We start from the raw sequence: 8852 nt of genomic DNA, 5'->3' as shown, positions 1-8852 counted from the left end.
CACTGGATCTGGGCATTAGAACACGGCCATCTTCGGGGGGGGGAGGGGCGTTATTCTGCCATCCACAGTGAGTAAGTAAGAAAATGCTCTTGTTGGGCAGTGACATACTGGGAATTTGAGCTATGAGCATACCCGTGCTCAAAAAACAAACCTCCCATGGCTCCCCACCGCCTCCAGGATAAGGGCCAGACCTCTCAGCCTGGCAGGCAAGGTCTTCATGAACTAAACTCTATCCCGTTTATGAACAGGCACTCTCTGGCCTCCTTGCCTGTGTTCTGCCTGAAAGCCTTTTTCGTCCGTTTGTGATCTTTAAAGTCCCTCCATTCATCATGGCCAAGTTCAAACGTCATCTCTTCCGTGAAACATGTTCCGAAGCCCCAGAATGACTCTCCCTCCTCTGGCGCTGTTACAGAGTATTATTGACTGGAGTTATTTGTATTTGTCTCAGTCTGGGTTGGTCCCCATCTGACTGTGGGCCGTTGAAGCTTGGGGACCACTATAGCAACGGTCTGTGGTTCTCACACTTGAGAATCACACGGTGTCCCCTGGAGAATGTGTTAAAACACAGACTGCTGGGCCCTACGTCCAGAATTTCAGACTCAGTAGATCCGTGGTGGAACCTGGGAATCTGCATCTCTAACAAGTGCCCAGGTGGTCCTGATGCTACTGGGCTGGGGGATACCTCGAGAACCACAGGCACAGACGTTGAGGTGTTGGCCTGAGGCTCGAACCTCAGCTCTGCCTCTTGCTGCGGGACCGTGGATGCGTCCCTTGCCCTCTCCAAGCTGCTTTCTCATCTCTAAAAGGTCTCGCCATTCCCCCCACACTGGGTTGACTGAAGGAGTAACAGGCTTAGGCCAGTGCCATGCATCTCAGTGGTGCTGGAGAAATGGCACCGAGCTCCACCTCTATAATTTCCCTCTCCCTGTGTTTTGAGTTCCTTTGGGTGCTCAGTAAGAACTTGTGAATTGGTTTTAGGGAACCCTACTGACTTGGGCCCGATGAACAATGAGGGCAAAATGAGAAAAGCTGGGCAGGTCTGGGCCAAACAATGCTAATTACCTTCACACTGGTGAGTGTTTCCTTCTATGCCTCACGACCGCACAGCACAATGACAACCATGTGCGTGGTGGCGATGGACAGCAGATCAACTGTGTTGCAAGTTCATAGTCATTTATCCAACAGACACTTCCCTTGCACCTCCAACTGGCTTGCCTCAGAGGATGCACGGCCTGGGGAGGAAGTCTCCTTGTGGCTGGGACACTGCCTTTAGGCGTCCCTGAGGACCTGTTTCCTTAGGACACCAAACACACACACACACAGGCCCACACACACAGACACAAAAGGCTTCCTTTGCTGTTCCTGGAGCAAGGTGTCTTCTCACTGCTTCCATTTGCAGGACATGAATCATGCTCTCCATGGGCCTTTAAAGGGCTGTGTCTTTCCCCCCTCAGAATCTAGCATTGTACACACAGAGCAAACGTCCAAGTTCAGAATGGAACCCCTAAAATACCAGTTAGGAGGCTGGACCGCATAGTGGTTAAGACCATGAGCCTTGGAGCTGACTGACTCGACTCTAGTCCTAGTCCATCAGGAGGGCTGGGACTAGGGTGAGGCAAGCGAGGCGCTTCTCTTCCCTCACCTGTTGCCTTGCGCTAGGCATGGGCCTGTCCACCATTTCCAGCTGTGTGACCTCAGGCAAGTAACTTCACCTCTCTGAGCCTCATTGGGGATACTAATACCTATTCTATAAGGTTTCTGGGAGATTAAATAAAATAAAACCGGGTCCTTATTGGTCTTCAATAGTCTCAAAAAAGGGTAGTTCTTTTCCCAATTTTTGGCATTTGGCAGAGTGGCCACTAGAGGGCAGTGGTCCCCAGGCTGGGAAAATAACCTGTCTGGTGGTCAGTCATCCCTTTGAAGGAACACGCACACGCACACACACATGCGTGCACAAGTGTGCCAGGAGGGTATGTGGCCTTTATTGGGTTAACACAGCCACCGGCCAACAGATACACTGGGCATCCTGCTGGTGACTCTCCACATGGTCACTTGAGGATTGGCGCGAGCCTGAGACCAGTGAATTGTGATTTGTTGAGATGCTCTACTGCATATACCATAACCATTGGGCCTCCCGGCCTCTTCCAGAGCAGTTCCTTCTACTTGTTGTGCAGCCTTCTCCTCTCTTCCCTTGGGCAAGTGTCTCCTTCAGGTCCCTCCTGAGGTGACCTCCCTGAGTTCATTCTTCCCCAACTGGAGTCCATCTGGGCTCCCCAAGCCCTCTGTTCTTTCCTTAGCAGAAGCATGTATAACACGTCATTAAATTACTTATTTGTGTGCAGTTTAACTAAAGGTTAAGAGTAGGGACTGTTGGACCCCAGCCTGGGCTCTGTCACTTACTGTGTAACCGTGTGCACATTACCTAAACTCTCTGAGTCTCAGTTTCCTGATTCATAAAAATAGGGCTCATAACAATATCCAGCTCATAGGGTTTTCCTCAAAACTAAATGTTATTATGTGTTCAAGGCGCTGGTTTGTTGAACAAATGAGTGAGTAAGTGAATGTCTCTCAAACTCCACTGAGCTGTAAGTGCCTCAGGGCTAGGGACTGTCTTCTTTCTTTCTACGCTGTGTAACGCACGAATCCCAGTGTGGGCACATTGTAGTGCAGCGGTCCTCAAAGTAGGGTTCCCCTGGGCAGGAGCCGCAGCATTACCTTGAGCCTGTCAGAAACGCACATGTCCAGGCCCCACCCCGACCTACTGAATCAGAGCTCTGGGGATGGGGCCCAGCAATCTGTGCTTTAACAAGCCCTCCAGGTGACTCTGATGAGAGCTGAAATTTGAGATCCACCGGCCTAGAACAGAGAGGCTCAAAAGTATTTATTTAAATGAATGTACAGATCTGTAAAATATGTGATTTGAATTAGAAAAGGCGGTGAGCTCCAGGAAGGCAGCAGAGGCTGTAGTTTCCCCAGCACCTGGCAGATGCAAGTGCATAGAAGATGCTCGAAACGTGTTTGTAAAATAAACGAGCGAAGGCTGCTTCCAGTTCTTTTTGTGGCTCTAAGTGTCCTAAACTTTCCAAACTTCACTTTCATTGCCTGTCATCTCTTCCAGGATTGATGGAAGGATCAAGAGGCAAACGAAATATATGGATATTCATAACAAAATGGTATTGTCACACTGCTGAGGCCTGTTAGAAAATCTCGTTGAGAAGCCCCAGAGAGAGGCCGGCCCAGTGGTGCAGTGGTTAAGTTCGCGCATTCTGCTTCTCGGCGGCCCAGGGTTCACCGGTTCAGATCCTGGGTGTGGACATGGCACCGCTTGGCAAAAGCCATGCTGTGGGAGGCATCACACCTATAAAGTAGAGGAAGATGGGCATGGATGTTAGCTCAGGGCCAGTCTTCCTCAGCAAAAAGAGGAGGATTGGCAGTAGTTAGCTCAGGGCTAATCTTCCTCAAAAGAAGCCCCAGAGAGGTCTGGCTCTTCTGCTCCTGCTGTAATCTAGAACTTCAGGGACCTCAAGAGATGTGCTGCAGGTGCGCACCTGCCAGGCCTTGTCCATCCATGGAAAGAGGAAGCCAAGCCTTAAAGCAGGTCAATACCCTTGACAAGGAAGGAGCAGTAGTTATGACCCGACCCTGGCACAGGGTAGACAAGGAAGGAGCAGTAGTTATGACCCCACCCTGGCACAGGGTAGATGCTCAATAAATGTCTGATAAATACATGACCTTTGTCCAGCAGAGTGGAGTAGTCAATTGTATAGGTTTAGGGAAGTCAGATGTGGGCGTTTTTCTTGCCCTTATCTTACTGCTTTGTCCAGGATCACTAGGACGGTGTTGATTTGTAGGAGTGTCAGTAAGGTGTCCTGTCTTGTTTCTGTTGTCAGTATGAAATTTGCTGTAGAGTAGTAATTCCTATATATTCTCATTTATCTATCAGGTTTCTAAAAATCATAAAGGAATGTTGAATTTTTCACGTGTCTCTCCCGTATTTATGGAGATGGTCACATCAGTTTTTCCTTTAATTTGTCAATGTGGGTGACGCATAGATTGCTTTCTTTCCATTTTTGAGGGCAGGAATTCATGTTATGCACTGGTGTCTGAACAGCACCCAGCACTCAATAGGCACCCAAATATTTGCTCAATGAATAAATGAGGAACAGATTCCTGGGCAAACTTGCAAAAAGTAGCATTTCTATCTCACATTCTACACATGAGAAAACCTTGGAGTTTTGTAGTAAATATGCTGATAACGTGCTTGCATTCCTGGGATGGATCCAACTTGACTGTGATTTATTTTTATTTTGCAAGGTTATATTTAATTGGCTAATTATTATTTACAATTTGTGTCTCTACATTTAAGAAAATTCCTCGGTAATTTTCTTTTCTTGCATTGTCCTTGTCTGGTTTGGAGATCAAAGTTGTCCTAGCCTCATAAAATGAATTGGATCACTTCCCTTTCTTTCCCATTCTCTGAAAAATGTGTACATTCAAGATTAAGGTTTAATAAAACTCCCTTGTAAGTCCATCTGGCTCTGGCATCATCTGGAGTCAGAAACTCTCGAATGCCAAGTGAAGTTAGTTAATGATTCCTGTTTCTTCTTGAGTCAATTTGGGTAAATTTATTATTTTCTAGAAAACTGTCCCTTTCAAATACATTTTCAGCTCTGTCTTTCATTGGCTACATTACCTGGGAACTCTTTTTTTTTAAACAACTTTATTGAGGTACATTTTATTTCATTTCATTTTAGTTTTTAGTTTTTTGTGTGTGAGGAAGATTGGCCCTGAGCTAACATCTGTTGCCAATCTTCTCTTTTTGCTTGAGGAAGATTGTCGCTGAGCTAACATCTGTGCCCATCTTCCTCTGTTTTATGTGGCATGCTGCCGCAGTGTGGCTTAATGAGTGGTGCTAGGTCTGTGCCCGGGATCCAAACCCATGAAACCCGGACCACCAAAGCAGAGTCCACAAACTCAACCACTACGCCACCAGGTCGGCCCTGAGATACATTTTACATAATATTAAGTTCACTTATTTCAGGTATACAATGCAATGATTTCTAGAAATTTCATCAAGTAACTACAACTATTACCATAAATCAGTTTTAGAACACTTTCATGCCTCCCATAAGATCCCTACGTCCATTTGTAAAATAATAGGTTTATGTGAGGTATAATTCACATACCATACAATTCACCTAAAGTATACAATTCAGTAGTTCTTAGGATATTCATAGAGTTGTGTAACTGTCACCATGTCAGTTTTAGAACATTTCCATCACCCCCTTCCAGGAAAACCCTGTACCCATTAGCAGTCACTCCTCTTCCCTCTTCCTCCAAAGCCTTAAGCAACCACTTTCAATCTAAGCAATCAATTTAAGCAATCTACTTTCAGTCTCTATGGATTTGCCTATTCTGGACATTTCATACAAATGAAATCATAGAACATGTGCTATTTGTCTTTAGCTTCTTTCACTTAGCATGTTTTCAAGGTTCATCCATTGTAGCATGGATCAATACCTCATGTCTTTTCATTGCTAAATAATATTCCATTGTATGGACATACTGTATTTTCTTTATCCATTCATCAATTGACGGACATTTGGGTTGTTCCACTCTTGGGCTATTATGAATAACGCTTCTATGAAGATTCATGTACAAGCTTTCGTGTGGACGTGTTTTCGATTCTCTTGGGTAGACACCTAGGGGAGGAATTCCTTGGGCTGCACGGTGGTTCTATGTTTAACCTTTTGAGGAACTGCCAAACTTTTTTCCAGAGTGGCTGTGCTATTTTACATTCCCTCCAACAGTGTAAAAGAGTTCCAACTTCTCCACATCCTTGTCAGCACTTGTTATTATCTGTCCCTTTGGTTATTGCCATCCTAGTAGGTATGAGGTGGTGTCTCGCAGTTTGGATTGGCATTTCCCTAATGGGTGGCTCATGATGTTGAGCATTTTTTCATGTGCTTATTGGCCATTTGTATATCTGCTTTGGAGAAATATCTGTTCACATCCTTTGTCTATTTTTTAATCGGGTTATTTATACTTTTATTATTGAGTTGTAAGTGTTCATTTTATATTCTGGATGCAAGTCCCTGATTAGATATATGGTTTGCAAGTATTTCCACCCATTCTGTAAGTTGTCTTTTTACTTTCTTGATGAAGTCCTTTGCAACAAAGAATTTTCCAATTTTGATGAAGTCCTATTTATCTATTTTTTTCTTTTGTTGCTTGTACTTCTGGTGTCATACCTAAGAAACTATTGCCTGATCCAAGGTCATGAAAATTTATGCATGTGCTTTTTTCTAAGAGTTTTATAGTTTTAGCACTTACATTTAGATCTTTGATTCATTTTGAGTTAAATTTTGTATATGGTGTGTGTTAGGGGTCCAACTTCATTTTTTCACATGTGGATATCCAATTGTCCCAGAACCATTTGTTGAAAAAATTATTCTTTCTGCATTGAACTGTCTTGGCACCCTTGTCAAAAACCAATTGGTTGTAGAAGCCAGCCCTGTGGCATAGTGGTTAAGTTCACGTACTCTGCTTTGGTGGCCTGGGGTTCATGCATTCAGATCCCAGGCGTAGCCCTACACACCACTCATCAAGCTGTGTTGTGGTGACACCCTACATACAGAATAGAGGAAGATTGGCACAGATGTTAGCTCAGGGCCAATCTTCCTCACCAAATAAGTAAATAAGAATGACAAGCTATTTATTTTTTTAAAAAATCAATTGACTGTAAATGTGGGGGCTTATTTCTGCACACTCCATTCTATTCCATTGATCTATATGTCTATCCTTATGCGTGTCTTGACTTCTGTAGCTTTGTAATAAGTTCTGAAATTGGGAAGTGTGAGTCCTCCAACTTTTTCTTTTTTGAGACTCTTTGGACTATTCTTGGTCACTTATATTTCCATATGAATTTTAGGATCAACTTGTTGATTTCTGCAAAGAAGCCAGCTAGAATTTTGATGGAGACTGCATTGAATCCATAAATCAATTTGCGAAATATTGCCATCCTTTCATTTACTTAGATATTAATTTCTTTCAACAATGCTTTGTAGTTTTCAGAATATAAGTTCTGCACTGCTTTGGTTAAACTTATTCCTAAATATTTAATTTTTGAAGCTATTGCAGATGAAGCTGTGTTCTTAATTTCATTTTTTTGAGTTGTTCATTGCTAGCGTATAGAAATACAACTAATTTTGTATGTTTATCCTGTATCTTACCACCTTACTGAACTCATTTACTAGTTTTATATTTTTTGATGGATTCCTTAGGATTTTCTATATACAAGATCATGTTATCTGCAAATAGAACTAGTTTTTCTTCCATCCAATCCAGATATCTTTTATTTTATTTTCTTGCCTAATTGCCTCGGCTGGAACCTCCAGAATAATGCTGAATAGAAATGGGGGGAGCAGGCATCCTTGTCTTGTTTCTGATCTAGGGGGAAAGCATTCAGTATTTCACAATTAAGTATGATGCTGTCTGTGGGTTTTTCACAGATGCTCTTTATCTGGTTGAAGAAGTTCCCCTCTATTCCTACTCCATTGTTTTTTGTTGAATCACGAAGGGGTGTTGAATTTTGTTAAATGTTTTTTCTGCATCTACTGAGATGATCATGTGGTTTTGGTTCTTTATTCTACTGATAATGGTGTATTACATGAATTGATTTTCAGGTTTTTAAACCAACATTGCACTCCTGGGATAAATTCTGTAGTGTATAATCCTTTTTATTTATACGTTGCTGGATTTGGTTTACTAGTATTTTGTTCAGGCCACTCAACAAAAATTCAACTCCAATCTCAGACAACCACTAATTTACTTTTTGTCTCTATAGCTTCGCCTGTTCTGGACAGTTCATAAAAATGGAATCAACAACACGTGATCTTTTGTGATTAGCTTCTTTCACTCAGCCTATTGTGTTTGAGAGTCCATATTGTGTCAGTACTTCCTTCCTTTTTATGGCTGAATAGCATTCCAGTGTATGCATCTAATATTTTGTCTCTATTTACAGTTGATGGATATTAGATGTTTCCAGTTTGGGGCTATTATGAATAATGCTGCTACGAACATTCATGTGCAAGTCTTGTCTTTGCATGAACATGTTTTCATTTCTCTTGAGTAGACACCTAGGAGTGGAATTACTGGGTCCAAACGCTTATCTTTCCAAGGAACTGCCAAAGTGGCTGCATCATCTTACTTTCCCACCCGCAAAGTACGTGGGTTAGCTGGGAACTTATTTAAACTGAATGTTTCCTCATCTATAAAGTGGTGATAACAACACTGACCTCATAAAGTGAGCATTAAATGAGACTATGACGTGTGCAGGACTGAGCACAGTGCTGGGCCCAGCCAGACACACAGAAAGCCTTAATAAACGGCATCTTTTTAATGTTCCCTTGTCATTGCTAACGTCTCAAACCTCAGACCCTGCTTTGCTCACCTGGGCGATATTGTCTTCCTGCCTTCCACGGAAACTGACTTCTGGGTATCAAGTTACAGACACTTCTCATTAGTCAGTCCCCTGTCGTCTAACAGGACCCCCAGGCCTAGTCCCCTCATCCCACTGCCCTCAGGGCTGTCAACCTCTTTGGCTCATTGGGCTTTCCTAGGGCAAGGGCTCCAAATTGGCAGCGTTGGGGCAGCAGGCAGTGCTCCGCGTGCCTGTCATTGTCTGCTGGATGACAGGAAAGAAGGTATTGATTGCTCTGCTTGGAAGGGAGGTCTCCCTTCCCCCATATGCCTGAACTCCAGGCTACTCCTATTCATCCTGTAAGACATAGTTTGGGTACCTCCTCCTCCAGGAAGCCTTCCCAATGACCAACTCCCTCTCCCCCCAACTC

This window comes from Equus quagga, chromosome 5 (genome assembly GCF_021613505.1).
Source record: "Equus quagga isolate Etosha38 chromosome 5, UCLA_HA_Equagga_1.0, whole genome shotgun sequence".
Classification (NCBI taxonomy): domain Eukaryota; kingdom Metazoa; phylum Chordata; class Mammalia; order Perissodactyla; family Equidae; genus Equus; species Equus quagga.
The sequence above is the reverse complement of the archived record's forward strand: the minus strand, read 5'-3'. Positions refer to the sequence as shown.